Here is a 16110-nt window from a genome sequence, read left to right as displayed (position 1 = left end):
GTCATTTTTTCCATTAACTATAGACTTATGAAGAACATTAAGCAAAGTTGCTATTCCTCAAAAAGGTTATTGGAAATGTTCTTGCACTATTTCTTATGTTTCTCCTTAAGCAAAAAGTTAAGAAGAAATGTAATTCTTAAAAATAAATTTTTGTGAGAAGTGTTTTGTGAATTTGGGCTCTGGTCCATTAAGAAATAAGATTAAATAAATAATAATATACAGTACCCGTCAAAAGTCTGGAGACACCTACTCATTCAAGGGTTTTTCTTTATTTTACTATTTTCTAGTTTGTAGAATAATAGTGAAGACATCAAAACTATGAAATAACACATATGGAATCATGTAGTAATCAAAAAAGTGTTAAACAAATCAAAATATATTTTCAATTTGAGATTCTTCAAAGTAGCCACCCTTTGCCTTGATGACAGTTTTGCACACTCTTGGTATTCTCTCAACCAGCTTCACGAGGTAGTCACCTGGAATGCATTTCAGTTAACCAGCTAGGGCTACCACAGCATTCTGCAGCAATAGGCCATCCCATCTGGGGGACTATCATTTGTTTTTCAACAGGACAATGACCCAACACACCTCCAGGCTGTGTAAGGGCTATCTGACCAAGGAGAGTGATGGAGTGCTGCATCADATGACTTGGCTTCCACAATCACCTGACTTCAACCCAGAGATGGTTTGGGATGAGTTGGACTGCAGAGTGAAGGAAACGCAGCCAACAAGTGCTCAGCATATGCGGGAACTCTTTCAAGACTGTTGGAAAAGCATTCCTCATGAAGCTGGTTGAGAGAATGCCTAGAGTGTAAAATGCTGTCATCAAGGCAAAGGGTGGCTACTTTGAAGAATCTCAAATATATTTGCATTTGTTTAACCCTTTTTTGGTTTTCTAGATGGTTCCATATGAGTTACTTCATAGTTTTGATGTCTTCACTACTTTTACAATTTAGAAAATAGTAMAAATTAAGAAAAACCCTTGAATTAGTAGGTTTGTCCAAACTTTTGACTGATATTGTACTTATATATATTGTTGTGAGAATCAATCCCGCTTCCATAAGGCAAACACTTCTAGCATAATGCTAATGAGTGTTGCTGGGCTTTCAYTTCAATTGGATTTAGAAAATCAATGTGCGGTTGGCATATGTTCTGTTGGCAGCCAGTTCCTGGGAGCCCAGTTAGAGTACAGTCATTTACATAACCTCCAACTGTCTGTCTTCTTGGACTAAACCCCCTGTATGAGTAAATAGTCAAATACTTTGTTTTATATTCCAACTACAGTGGCATTCACTAAAAGGCCTATGTAATAAGCGAGAAGGTACAGTGTATTGTATCATACGCAGTATTTATTGACCTTGTACCTGGTTCTCAAATATAAACAGAAGCATGTGTTATAGTTAAGCAATACGGCACGAGGGGGTGTGGTATATGGCCAATATACCACGGCTAAGGGCTGTTCTTACGCATGACTCATTGCGGATCGGCTGGACGGCACGAGGAGCCGTGGTATATTGACCATATACCATAAACCCCCGAGGTGCCTTATTGCTATTACAAACTGGTTACCAACATAATTAGAGCAGTAAAAATCTATATTTTGTCATACTCGTGGTATACGGTCTGATATACCACGGCTGTCAGCCAATCAGCATTCAGGGCTCGAACCACCCAGTTTATAATTACTGTTAAGGAATGTCTGATATGTAACCAGATATGTCACCAACATGCTCGTTATTGGTTTTTGATGTTTTTCYAGTTAACGGGAAACATCAGTTGTCTTGTTTAAATACGTGATTACTACTGCTTAGGAGCTTGTTAACATACAGTACAGTATTTTAGGTTAATCAAATATGCAATGCCATTGACTATGATTCAATGTATAGAGCATCGCATCCTCCCCAAACAACAAAGGTCTATCAACATTCTTCCTAAACAGCTGCGTATTTCCTCCCTCAARGGTCTTCCATTCAGGCCCCAACCAATCCCAACCTCGCTGGACTTTTGATATTCAAAATCCCCTACTCCCCTCTGAAGATGAGTTGTCTCCTGTGCAGGTAAATTGAAGGCACGTTGCAGTAGATCACAGCCAACTGAGGCTTTGCCACCATAGATCTTCTGGCAGCACAATGCCCCATGCCTAGGTTTGCAAAATTCCAGTAACTTTCCCCAAATTCCCTAGTTTTCCAGAAATCACAGTTGGAAGATTCACGGAATCAGAAGGGAATAAGCAGGAAATCCGAGAATCCTTCAACCAGGTTTTCTGGTAAAGTTACCGTAATTTTGCGGAAGACACATTTTAGTTGAATGCATTCAGTTGTACTACTGACTAGGTATCCCCCTTTCCCTTTACTTTCTTATCAGTTTCGCAGACGGCGCATGACACTTAGCCCCCGTCTATATTCAGCCTTCATTCCCCCAGTAATGGCGGAGCTGAATTGCCACGCAGAGAGTGTGTGTGTATGAGTATGCGTGTGTGTCTTCATCTCATAGCATCGATAGAACTAGAAAACGGCCGTGGTGATGCAGTCTGCAGGTCACGTACCTGTCTGTCAGGTAATTTAATCAGGATCACAGACTCATAATCCCCATGAGGCTCCTCTCTCTGTCCTCRCAGTAGTGGGTTTTGCACTGGCTCAATCATTCAAACCACATTGTTGTGAGTCAGTGAAGTAGTAGTGACTCACCGGAAATGTAATAATGTTAGTAATCTAGGAAACACTTCCCACCTGTGAGGAATCATGTATTATATGAATATAGAGCCATTATTTGTTTTGAATAATTTATACCCGGTGGTACACACAGGGGGTTTATAAAAAGTATATTTTAAAGGGGCAGTATTTTACAACATAATGTTAGACTACGTTCAGGTTGAGGAACCATCTCACATTATATGTTGTAAAACAATGAACTGCCCCTTTAATCTTAGCTCTAGGAGAACCCCACTTCCACCAGATTAGCACTGTTAACCTCACCCCCACTTCCTCCAGATTAGCGCTGTATAAACCATAACACGCCATTCCATCGATTGTACGATTAAACCACACCCCACACTTCCTTCCAGATTTAAGCACGAATTAACCATCATACCACCACTTCCTCAGTATTAGCGCTGTTAACCTCACACCCAAGAAACTTCCTACCAAGATTAGTACGATTAAACCTCACCCACTATTCCTCCAGATTAGTACGATTAACCATCACCCCCACTTCCTACCAGCATTAAGTACGATTAACCTCAACCACCCACTTCCTCCAGATTAGTATGGTTAACCTCAACCCCAACTTCCTCACAGAATTAGCGCTGTTTAACCCTCACCACTTCCTCCAGATTAGTACGGTTAACTCACCCCCACTTCCTCCAGATTAGTATGGTTACCTCACCCCACCTTCCTCCATATTAGTACAGTTAACCTCACCCACTTCCTCCAGATTAGTGCTGTTAACCTCACCCCCACTTCCTCCAGATTAGTATGAATTAACTACCCCCACTTCCTCAGATTAGTGCTGTTAACCTCACCCCCACTTCCTCCAGATTAGTGCTGTTAACCTCACCCCCACTTCCTCCAGATTAGTGCTGTTAATCTCACCCCCACTTCTCCAATTAGTACGATTAACCTCGCCCCACTTCCTCCAGATTAGTGCTGTTAACCTCACCCCCACTTCCTCCAGATTAGTGCTGTTAACCTCACCCCCACTTTCTCCATATTAGTACGGTTAACCTCACCCATTCCTCCAGATTAGTATGATTAACCTCACCCCCACTTCCTCCAGATTAGTACGGTTAACCTCACACCCACTTCCTCCAGATTAGTATGATTAACCTCACCCCCACTTCCTCCAGATTAGTGCTGTTAACTCACCCCACTTCCTCCAGATTAGTGCTGTTAACCTCACCCCACTTCCTAATTAGTGCTGTTAATCTCACCCCCACTCCTCCAGATTAGTGCTGTTAATCTCACCCCTTCTCAGATTAGTGCTGTTAATCTCACCCCCACTTCTCCAGATTAGTGCTGTTAACCTCACCCACTCCTCAGATTAGTATGATTACCTCACCCCCACTTCCTCCAGATTAGTGCTGTTAAACCTCACACACTTCCTCCAGATTAGTGCTGTTAACCTCACCCCACTTCCTCAGATTAGTGCTGTTAACTCACCCCCACTTCCTCCAGATTAGTGCTGTTAACCTCACCCCCACTTCCTCCAGATTAGTACGATTACCCTCACCCCCACTTCCTCCAGATTAGCGCTGTTAACCTCACCCCCACTTCCTCCAGATTAGTGCTGTTAACCTCACCCCCACTTCCTCCAGATTAGTATGGTTAACTCACCCCACTTCCTCAGATTAGTACGATTAACCTCACCCACCTTCCTCCAGATTAGTATGGTTAACCTCACCCCCACTTCCTCAGATTAGTATGATTAACCTCACCCCCACTTCCTCCAGATTAGTATGGTTAACCTCACCCCCACTTCCTCCAGATTAGTATGATTAACCTCACCCCCACTTCCTCCAGATTAGTATGATTAACCTCACCCCCACTTCCTCCAGATTAGTGCTGTTAACCTCACCCCACTTCCTCCAGATTAGTGCTGTTAACCTCACCCCCACTTCCTCCAGATTAGTACGATTAAACTCACCCCCACTTCCTCCAGATTAATATGGTTACCTACCCCCACTTCCTCAGATTAGTATGATTAAACTCACCCCCACTTCCTCCAGATTAGTACGGTTAACCTCACACCCACTTCTCCAGATTAGTGCTGTTAACCTCACCCCCACTTCCTCCAGATTAGTGCTGTTAACCTCACCCCCACTTCCTCCAGATTAGTACGATTAAACTCACCCCCACTTCCTCCAGATTAGTATGGTTACCTCACCCCACTTCCTCCAGATTAGTACGATTAACCTCACCCCCACGTCTCCAGATTTAGGCTGTTAACCTCACCCCACTTCCTCCAGATTAGTACGATTAACCTCACCCCCACTTCCTCCAGATTAGTGCTGTTAACCTCACCCCCACTTCCTCCAGATTAGTGCTGTTAACCTCACCCCCACTTCCTCCAGATTAGTACGATTAAACTCACCCCCACTTCCTCCAGATTAGTATGGTTAACCTCACCCCCACTTCCTCCAGATTAGTACGGTTACCTCACCCCCAACTTCTCCAGATTAGTGCTGTTAACCTCACCCCCACTGTCACATTCCCCAGTTTCTGTGTTGTGGTTTGATTTGTATGTGTGTTTCAGGAWKGATTCCTGAAATTCCCCCAAGYAGCTGATTGGTCGGCCCCATTGCTAATTGGAGCTGACCCCGCCCTCTCGTTAGAGGATACAGCTGTATCCCATTACAGACTCCTTCTGAAGCTAGAAAAGCCAGTGTTCCTTTTTTCTCAGASAGCTGATTGTTATGTTCTGTGTTGGGTGTTTCTCAGAGAGAGCTGATTTATGTTCTGTGTTGGGTGTTTCTCAGAGAGAGCTGATTTATGTTCTGTGTTGGGTGTTTCTCAGACAGAGCTTCTTTGATGTCCTGTGTTAGTTGTTTCTCAGAGTTTTTTTGTGAAGTAGTTTGTAGCTGGTCCTGCGGAGGTATGTTTATGTCCAAAGGACTGTTTTGATTATTGAAATTGTTTACTTACGGTTGGATTATTGTTTCATTTGTTCCCAGGGGGGAAGGGGAAGGCACCTAGGGAGTGTTTAGGCAAGAGGCCTGCGGGCATACATAACCCCTAGTATTTACTGTCTATGCACACTAGGTAAGACYTGGGCGGACCACCCCCTGTATTTTGGTTAGCGCACCAGGTGGTGCTAAGTTAAGTAGTGGGTAGGTAGGAGAGGGGGCTTTGACATTTACTTTCTTTGCTTTGGTTCCGTCCAGCCCCTTTTTACAAATTTACCGTGTGAAGGAATACATACATTCCCAGTAAATGGTAAATTCTGTGCTTTTGTCAAATCAATCAATCAATCAATTTTATTTTATATAGCCTTCTACATCAGCTAATATCTCGAAGTGCTGTACAGACACCCAGCCTAAAAACCCCAAACAGCTAGTAATGCAGGTGTAGAAGCACGGTGGCTAGGAAAAACTCCCTAGAAAGGCCAAAACCTAGGAAGAAACCTAGAGAGGAACCAGGCTATGAGGGGGTGGCCAGTCCTCTTCTGGCTGTTGCCGGGTGGAGATTATAACAGAACTATGCCCAAAGATGTTCAAAAATGTTCATAAGTGACAAGCATGGTCAAATAATAATCATGAATAATTTTCAGTTGGCTTTTTCATAGCCGATCACAAGAGTTGAAAACAACAGGTCTGGGACAGGTAGCGGTTCCATAAACCGCAGGCAGAACAGCTGAAACTGGAATAGCAGCAAGGCCAGGCGGACTGGGGGACAGCAAGGAGTCACCACGGGCGGCAGTCCCACGCATGGTCCTAGGGCCCAGGTCCTCCGAGAGAAAGAAAGAGAGAAGGAGAAAATTTAGAGAGAGCCAAGATTTTCAAAATTTCCATAAATGACAAGCATGGTCAAATAATAATCAGGAATAAATCCAGTGGCTTTTCATAGCCGATCATTAAGAGTTGAAAACAGCAGGTCTGGGACAGGTAGGGTTCCATAACCGCAGGCAGAACAGTGTGAAACTGGAATAGCAGCAAGGCCAGGCGGACTGGGGACAGCAAGGAGTCACCACGGCCGGTAGTCCCGACGTATGGTCCTAGGGCTCAGGTCCTCGAGAGAAAGAAAGAGAGAAGGAAGAAAATTAGAGAGAGCCAATTTTCAAAATGTTCATAAATGACAAGCATGGTCAAATTAATAATATCAGGAAAAATCTAGTTGGCTTTTCATAGCGATCATTAAAGAGTTGAAAAAGCAGCGTCTGGGACAGGTAGGGGTTCCGTAACCACAGGCAGAACATGTTGAAACTGGAATAGCAGCAAGAGCCAGGCGGACTGGGGACAGCAAGGTGTCATCATGCCGGTAGTCCTGACGTATGGTCCTAGGGCTCAGGTTCTCAGAGAGAAAGAGAGAACGAGAGAATTAGAGAGAGCATACTTAAAATTCACACAGGACACTGGATAAGACAGGAGAATACTCCAGGTAACCAACTGACCCTAGCCCCCCGACACAAACTACTGCAGCATAAAATACTGGAGGCTGAGACAGGAGCGGTCAGAGACACCGTGGCCCCATCCGAAGAAACCCCGGACAGGGCCAAATAGGAAGGATATAACCCCACCCACTTTGCCAAAAGCACAGCCCCCGCACCACTAGAGGGTAATCCTCAACCACCAAACTTACAATCCTGAGACAAGGCCGAGTATAGCCCCAAAGGTCTCCACCACAGCAACAAACCAAGGGGGGGCGCCAACCCAGACAGGAAGATCACGTCAGTAACTCAACCCACTCAAGTGGACGCACCCCTCCTAGGGACGGCATGAAAGAGCACCAGCAAGCCAGTGATCATCCCCCTGTAACAGGGTTAGAGGCAGAGAATCCCAGTGGAGAGAGGGGAACCGGCCTGGCAGAGACAGCAAAGGGCGGTTCGTTGCTCCAGAGCCTTTCCGTTCACCTTCACACTCCTGGCCAGGCTACACTCAATCATATGACCTACTGAAGAGATAGTCTTCAGAAAGACTTAAAGGTTGAGACCGAGTCTGCGTCTTCTCACATGGGTAGGCAGACTGTTCCATAAAAATGGAGATCTATAGGAGAAAGCCCTGCCTCCCGCTGTTTGCTTAGAAATTCTAGGACAATTAGGAGGCCTGCGTCTTGTGACCGTAGCGTACGTATTGGTATGTACGGCAGGACCAACTCGAAAGATAGGTAGGAGCAAGCCCATGTAACGCTTTATAGGTTAACAGTAAAACCTTGAAATCAGCCCTTGCCTTAACAGGAAGCCAGTGTAGGGAAGCTAGCACTGGAGTAATATGATCAAAATTTCTGGTTCTAGTCAGGATTCTAGGCAGCCGTATTTAGCACTAACTGAAGTTTATTTAGTGCTTTATCCGGGTAGCCGGAAAGTAGAGCATTGCAGTAGTCTAACCTAGAAGTAACAAATGCATGGATTAATTTTTCTGCATCATTTTTGACAGAAAATTTCTGATTTTGCAAATGTTACGTAGAATGGAAAAAAGCTGTCCTTGAAACAGTCTTGATATGTTCGTCAAAAGAGAGATCAGGGTCAGAAGTAACGCCGAGGTCCTTCACAGTTTTATTTGAGACGACTTTACAACCATCAAGATGAATTGTCAGATTTAACAGAAGATCTCTTTGTTTCTTTGGGACCTAGAACAAAGCATCTCTGTTTTGTCCGAGTTTAAAAGTAGAAAGTTTTCAGCCATCCACTTCCTTATGTCTGAAACACAGGCTTCTAGCGAGGGCAATTTGGGGCTTCACCATTTCATTGAAATGTACAGCTGTGTGTCACCGCATAGCAGTGAAAGTTAACATTATGTTTTCGAATAACAGCCCCAAGAGGTAAAATATATAGTGAAAACAATAGTGGTCCTAAAACGGAACCTTGAGGAACACCGAAATGTACAGTTGATTTGTCAGAGGACAGACCATTCACAGAGACAAACTGATATCTTTCCGACAGGTAAGATCTAAACCAGGCCAGAACTTGTCCGTTGTAGACCAATTTGGGTTTCCAGTCTCTCCAAAAGAATGTGGTGATCGATGGTGTCAAAGGCAGCACTAAGGTCTAGTAGCACGAGGAACAGATGCAGAGCCTCGTCTGACGCATAAAAGGTCATTTACCACCTTCACAAGTGCAGTCTCAGTGCTATGATGGGGTCTAAAACCAGACTGAAGGCATTTCGTATACATTATTTGTCTTCAGAAAGGCAGTGAGTTGCTGCGCAACAGCTTTTTCTAAAATCTTTGAGAGGAATGGAAGATTCGATATAGGCCGATAGTTTTTTATATTTTCCGGGTCAAGGTTTGGCTTTTTCAAGAGAGGCTATTCACTGCCACTTTTAGTGAGTTTGGTACACATCCGGTGATAGAGAGCTGTTTATTATGTCAACATAGGAGGGCCAAGCACAGGAAGCAGCTCCTTCAGCAGTTTAGTAGGAATAGGATCCAGTATGCAGCTTGAAGGTTTAGAGGCCATGATTATTTTCATCATTGTGTCAAGAGATATAGTACTAAAACACTTAAGTGTCTCTCCCGATCCCAGGCCCTCGCAGAGCTGTGCAGATCCAGGACAGCTAAGCCCTGGAGGAATACGCAGATTCAAAGAGGAGTCCGTAATTGCTTTCTAATGGTCATGATCTTTTCCTCAAAGAAGTTCATTGAATTTATTACTGCTGAAGTGAAAGCCATCTCTCTTGGGGAATGCTGCTTTTTATGTTAGTTTCGCAACAGTATCAAAAAGAATTTTGGATTGTTCTTATTTTCCTCGATTAAGTTGGAAAAGTAGATGAGCGAGCAGCAGTGGGCTCTTCGGTACTGCACGGTACTGTCTTTCCAAGCTAGTCGGAAGACTTCCAGTTTGGTGTGGCGCCATTTCCGTTCCAATTTCCTGGAAGCTTGCTTCAAAGCTCGGGTATTTTCTGTATACCAGGGAGCTAATTTCTTATGACAAATGTTTTTCGTTTTTAGGGTGGCAACTGCATCTAGGGTATTGCGCAAGGTTAAATTGAGTTCCTCAGTTAGGTGGTTAACTGATTTTTGTCCTCTGACGTCCTGGGTAGGCAGAAGGAGTCTGGAAGGGCATCAAGGAATTTTTGTGTGTCTGAGAATTTATAGCACGACTTTTGATGCTCCTTGTTGGGGTCTGAGAGATTATTTGTTGCGATTGCAAACGTAATAAAATGGTGGTCCGATAGTCCAGGATTATGTGGAAAACATTAAGATCTACAACATTTATTCCATGGGACAAAACTAGGTCCAGAGTATGACTGTGGCAGTGAGTAGGTCCAGAGACATGTTGGACAAAAACCCACTGAGTCGATAATGGCTCCGAAAGACTTTTGGAGTGGGTCTGTGGACTTCTCCATGTGAATATTAAAATCACCAAAAATTAGAATATTGATCTGCTATGACTACAAGGTCTTGATAGGAATTCAGGAAACTCAGAGAGGAACGCTGTATATGGCCCAGGAGGCCTGTAAACAGTAGCTATAAAAAGTGATTGAGTAGGCTGCATAGATTTCATGACTAGAAGCTCAAAAGACGAAAACGCCATTTTTTTTTTTTGTAAATTGAAATTTGCTATCGTAAATGTTAGCAACACCTCCGCCTTTGCGGGATGCACGGGGGATATGGTCACTAGTGTAACCAGGAGGTGAGGCCTCATTTAACACAGTAAATTCATCAGGCTTAAGCCATGTTTCAGTCAGGCCATCACATCAAGATTATGATCAGTGATTAGTTCATTGACTATGACTGCCTTTGAAGTGAGGGATCTAACATTAAGTAACCCTATTTTGAGATGTGAGGTATCACGATCTCTTTCAATGATGGCAGGAATGGAGAGGAGGTCTTTATCCTAATAAGATTGCTAAGGCGAACACCGCCATGTTTAGTTTTGCCCAACCTAGGTCGAGGCACAGACACAGTCTCAATGGGTATGGCTGAGCTGACTACACTGACTGTGCTATTGGCAGACTCCACTAAGCTGGCAGGTTGGCTAACAGCCTGCTGCCTGCCTGCACCCTATTTCATTGTGGGGCTAGAGGGAGTTAGAGCCTGTCTATGTTGGTAGATAAGATGAGAGCACCCCTCCAGCTAGGATGGAGTCCGTCACTCCTCAGCAGGTCAGGCTTGGTCCTGTTTGTGGGGGAGTCCCAGAAAGAGGGCCAATTATCTACAAATTCTATCTTTTGGGAGGGCAGAAAACAGTTTTCAACCAGCGATTGAGTGCTGAGACTCTGCTGTAGAGCTCGTCACTCCCCTAACTGGGAGGGGCCAGAGACAATTACTCGATGCCGACACATCTTTCTAGCTGATTTACACGCTGAAGCTATGTTGCACTTGGTGACCTCTGACTGTTTCATCCTAACATCGTTGGTGCCGACGTGGATAACAATATCTCTATACTCTCTACACTCGCCAGATTTAGCTTTAGCCAGCACCATCTTTAGATTAGCCTTAACGTCGGTAGCCCTGCCCCTGGTAAACAGTGTATGATCGCTGGGTGATTCGCTTTAAGTCTAATACTGCGGGTAATGGAATCGCCAATGACTAGGGTTTTCAATTTGTCAGAGCTAATGGTGGGCCTTCGGCGTCTCAGACCCCCGTAACGGGAGGAGTAGAGACAAGAGAAGACTCAGACTCAGACTCCGACTCGCTACATAATGGGGAGAACCGGTTGAAAGTTTCTGTCGGCTGAATAAGCGACACCGGTTGAGCATTCCTACAGCGTTTCCCTCCAGAAGCCATGAGAAAAGTTGTCCGGCTGCGGGGACTGTGCGGGGGGATTATACTACATCTGTACTTACTGGTGGCACAGACGCTGTTTCTTCCTTTCCTACACTGAAATTACCCTTGCCTAACGATTGCGTCTGAAGCTGGGCTTTTAGCACAGCTATTTCTCGCCGTAAGGCGATCGTTCTCCTGTATATATGAGTACAGCGACTGCAATTAGAAGACATCATGTTTATGTTACTACTTAGCTTCGGCTGTTGAAGGTGTTGACGAACCATGTCCAGATAAAGCGTCCGGAGTGAAAAGTTGAATGAGGGAAAAAAGTGCGATGGAAAAAAACTAAAAAATATAAACGGTAATTAAAAACAAAAACAAAACAAAAAAAACGTAAAGTTGTCAGCTAGCAAAGTAAAGTTGGCAGCAAAACGCACAGCAACAAAACGCACAGCAACACGTCTGCAGATTCAACAGGAAGTGACGCAATTGAGTAAGTTTACCGGTCAAAGGTAAACTCAGGTCATCCTTACTTGTACCTACACTCCCATACCTCTTTCACGCCATGGGAGTTGAGTTGTAGCAGGGTGTTGCGCCTCTTGGAGATGAACGCATGTAACACCCACATCCTCCAGATTAGCGTTAACATCACCACCAACCTTGAGGTCACTGCTAGAATCACCAAATCACTTGAAAATGTTAGGCTATTGTGTGCTTGCTTTGTATTGAAGTAACATTTTGTTTTATAGATGGTTGGCTGACAATGTCACAAAAATGATGCGCCCCCATCGATGGGGGCGGAAGCCTTGCCTTGTAATGATTCTGAATGGTCAGATAGCTAGCAACAATGACAAGAAGATGCCATGTGGGGAATTGTAGGTGGATCGTTTCAGTTTTATCTTGTTCTTGATACCATGTCCTGTTTTGACTGATTTCATTTCAATGGCTAAGATTTGCAAGGTATCTAGCCAACAACTGTAATGATGTCTTTGAGACCACAATTACACATTATGCAAATGTATTTATATTTTCAATAAACATTTGGCGTCTTGAATGAGTCCCCACGTATGCTGAGCACTTGTTGGCTGCTTTTTTCCTCACTCTGCGATCCAACTCATCCCAAACCATCTGCGTTGAAGGGTGATTGTGGAGGCCAAGTCATCTGATGCAGCACTTCGTCACTCTCCTTGGTCAAATAGCCTTTACACAGCCTCGAGGTGTGTGGGTCATTGTCCTGTTGAAAAACAAATGATAGTCCCACTTAGCGCAAACCAGATGGGATGGGTATCGCTGCAGAATGCTTGGTCGCCATGCTGGTTAAGTGTGCCTTGCATTCTAAATAAATCAGACATTGTCACCAGTAAAGCACCATCACACCTCCTCCTCCATGCGTCACGTGGAGCCACACATGCGGAGATCATCCGTTCACCTACTCTGCATCTCACAAAGACAAAAATTTGGACTCATCAGACCAAAGGACAGATTTCCACCGGTCTAATGTCCGTTACTCGTGTTTCTTGGTTCAAGTAAGTCTCTTCTTATTGGTGTCCTTTAGTAGCGGTTTCTTTGCAGCAATTGACCATGAAGGCCTGATTCACGCAGTCTCAACATTGAATTGTGTCCGTTACTTGAACTCTGAAGTATTTATTTGGGCTGCAATTTCTGAGGCTGGTAACTCTAGTGAACTTATCCTCTGCAGGTTAACTCTGGGTCTTCATTTCCTGTGGCGGGCCTCATGAGAGCCAGTTTCATCATAGCGCTTGATGGTTTTTGCGACAGCACTTGATTAAACTTTCAAAAGTTCTTAAAGTAATGATGGACTGTTTCTCTTTGCTTATTTGAGCTGTTATCTACATAATATGGACTTTTACCAAATAGGGCTATCTTCTGTATACAACCCCTACCTTGTCACAACACAACTGATTGTCTCAAACGCATTAAGACGGAACGAAAATCCACAAACTAACTTTTAACAAGGCACACCTGTTAATTGAAATGCATTCCAGGTGACTACCTCATGAAGCTAGTTGAGAGAATGCCAAAAGTGTGYAAAGCTGTCATCAAGGCAAAGGGTGGCTACTTTGAAGAATATCGAATAGAATATATATTTTGATTTGTTTAACACTTTTTTTGGTTGCTACATGATTCCATGTGTTTTTTCATAGTTTTAATGTCTTAACTATTATTCTACAATGTAGAACATTTTAAAAATKAACAAAAAACCTTGAGTGAGTGTGTCCAAACTTTTGACTCGTACTGTATATTATATATATTTATATATATATACAGTGCATTGGGAAAGTATTCAGACCCCTTGACTTTTTCCACATTTTGTTACGTTATAGCCTTATTCTAAAATTGATTAAATCATTTTTTTTACTCATCAATCTTCACACAATACCTCATAATGACGAAGTAAAATTGTTTTTTTGAAATTTTTGCAAATGTATATATATTTTTTCTCTGTAATATTACATTTACACAAGTATTCAGACCCTTTACTCAACATTTTGTTGAAGCACATTTGGTAGCATTTACAGCCTCGAGTCTTCTTGGGAATGACGCTACAAGCTTGGCACACCTGTATTTGGGGAGTTTCTCCCATTCTTCTCAAGCTCTCTGAGGTAGGATGTTGAGCGTTGCTGCACAGCTATTTTCAGTTCTCTCCAGAGATGTTAGATCGAGTTCAAGTCGGGGCTCTGGCTGGCACATTCAAGGATATTCTGAGACTTTTCCCGAAGCCACTCCTGCGTTGTCTTGGCTGTGTGCTTAGGGTCGTTGTCCTGTTGGAAGGTGAACCTTTGCCCCAATCTGAAGTCCTGAGCACTCCGGAGCGGGTTTTCATCAAGGATCTCTCTGTTCTTTGCTCAGTTCATCTTTGCCTTGTTCCTGACTAGTCTCCCAGTCCCTGCCATTGAAAAACATACCCACAGCATACCCACCGTAGGGGTGGTGCCAGGTTTCCTCCAGACGTGGCGCTTGGCATTCAGGCCAAATAGTTCAATGTTGGTTTCATCAGACCAGAAAATCTTGCTACAGAAATGTTTTGGTACCCTTCCCCAGATCTGTGCCTCGACACAATCCTGTCTCGGAGCTTTACGGACAATTCCTTCGACCTCATGGCTTGGWTTTTGTTCTGACATGCACTGTCAACTGTAGGACCTTATATAGACAGGTGTGTGCCTTTTCAAATCATGTTCAATCAATTGAATTTGCCATAGGTGGACTCCAATGAAGTTGTAAAAACATCTCAAGGATGCTTAATGGAAACAGGATGTACCTGATCTCAATTTCGAGTCTCATAGCAAAGGGTTTGACTACTTATGTAAATAAGGTATTTCTGTTTTTATTTTTAATACATTTGAAAAATAATCTAAAAACCTTTTTTCGCTTTGTCATTATGGGCTATTGTGTGTGGATTGCTGGGGAATATTGGAATAAAACGTAATACATTTTAGAATAAGGCTGTCATGTAACAAATGATGGAAAAAGTCAAATGGTCTGAATACTTTCTGCATGCACTATACATATATATACAGTTGAAGTCGGAAGTTTACATACACTTAGGTTGGAGTCTCTTAAAACTTGTTTTTCAACCACTCCACAAATGTCTTGTTAACAAACTATAGTTTTGGCAAGTCGGTTAGGACATCTACCTTTGTGCATGACACAAGAATTTTTCCAAAAATTGTGTACAGACAGATTATTTCACTTATAGTTCACTGTATCACAATTCCAGTGGGTCAGAAGTTTACATACACTAAGTTGACTGTGCCTTTAAACAGCTTGGAAAATTCCAGAAAATTATGTCATGGCTTTAGAAGCTTCTGATAGGCTAATTGACATTATTTGAGTCAATTGAGGTGTACCTGTGGATGTATTTCAAGGCCTACTTTAAACTACCAGTGCCTCTTTGCTTGACATCATGGAAAAATCAAAAGAAATCAGACAAGACCTCAGAAAAAAATGTGTAGACCTCACCAAGTCTGGCTCATCTTTGGAGCAATTTCCAAACGCCTAGGTATCACGTTCATCTGTACAAACAATAGTAGGCAAGTATAAACACCATGGAGACATGCAGCCTTCATAACTGCTCAGGAAGGAGACGCGTCCTGTCTCCTAGAGATAAACGTACTTTGGTGCAAAAAGTGCAATCAATCCCAGAACAACAGAAAAGGACCTTGGAAAGATGCTGGAGAAAACAGGCACAAAAGTATCTACTATCACTGTAAAAAGAGTCCTATATCGACATAACCTGAAAGGCCGCTCAGCTAGGAAGAAGCCACTGCTCCAAACCCACCATAAAAAAGCCAGACTACGGTTTGCAACTGCACATTGGGACAAAGATTGTACTTTTTGGAGAAATATCCTCTGGTCTGATGATACAAAATAGAACTGTTTGGCCATCATGACCATCGTTATGTTTGGAGGAAAAAGGGGAGTGTCACGCTCTGACCTTAGATCCTTTTTATGTCTCTTATTTGGTTTGGTCAGGCGTGAGTTGTGGTGGCATTCTATGTCTTGCATTCTATGTTATTTTTCTATGCTTTCTATTTCTTTGTGTTTGGCCTGTGTGTGTTCTCAATCAGAGGCAGCTGTCTATCGTTGTCTCTGATTGAGAACCATTAGGTAACCTTTTCCACCTGTGTGTTGTGGGTAGTGTTTTCTGTCTTTGTGTCTGCACCAGACAGAACTGTTTCGTGTGTCTTGTATTTTTGTTATTTTGTCTTAGTGTTCATGAGTAATAAAT

The sequence above is a fragment of the Salvelinus sp. IW2-2015 genome, linkage group LG3 (genome assembly GCF_002910315.2).
Source record: "Salvelinus sp. IW2-2015 linkage group LG3, ASM291031v2, whole genome shotgun sequence".
Classification (NCBI taxonomy): domain Eukaryota; kingdom Metazoa; phylum Chordata; class Actinopteri; order Salmoniformes; family Salmonidae; genus Salvelinus; species Salvelinus sp. IW2-2015.
This window is presented reverse-complemented; position numbering follows the sequence as displayed.